Consider the following 552-nt stretch of genomic DNA (forward strand, 5'->3'; position numbering starts at 1 on the left):
TGTTCACAACCCTCTAGAGCAGTGTTTTTTTAACCTTTTTTTAAATCTCACAGCACCCTTGAACCTATAATTGAAATTCCTCAGCACATTTAAATTATGTTGATCAAAAAAGAATATAGAAAAGAATATACTTACTGTACTTTGAAATTCTTTTGAAAATAATTTAATCATGTTTAAAATTTTTCATAGCACACTAGTTGAAAAATCACTGCACTAGAGAAAAGTAAGTAGGGTCTATGGCAATGCCACCCTGAATGTGCCCGGTCTCGTCTGATCTTGGAAGCTAAGCAGGGTCAGGCCTGTTTAGTGCTTGGATGAGAGACTGCCTGGGAATACTGGGTGCTATAGGCTCTAAAAAAATAAGAAAAAAAGAAAGAGAAAAGTAAGTAGGTATTATGATTGCTGCAATGAGTTCTTTACAGATGCAGTTTCTCTGACTAGAGGACTATTACTATGCCCAGACCTGCACAACCTCAACAAGTCAATGGAGGTAATGTGTTCCCTCCACTATACACTGTACCTAAAATGGGGACTGCCCCTATCCAAATTCTG

General features: G+C 37.5%; 1 pseudogene; it reads left to right on the forward strand.

The window, feature by feature from the left end:
- The first annotated feature begins 232 nt into the window (after positions 1-232).
- LOC128567107 (uncharacterized) lies at positions 233-351 on the forward strand (annotated as a pseudogene).
- Positions 352-552: the final 201 nt, after the last annotated feature.

The sequence above is a fragment of the Nycticebus coucang genome, chromosome 15 (assembly GCF_027406575.1).
Source record: "Nycticebus coucang isolate mNycCou1 chromosome 15, mNycCou1.pri, whole genome shotgun sequence".
NCBI lineage: Eukaryota > Metazoa > Chordata > Mammalia > Primates > Lorisidae > Nycticebus > Nycticebus coucang.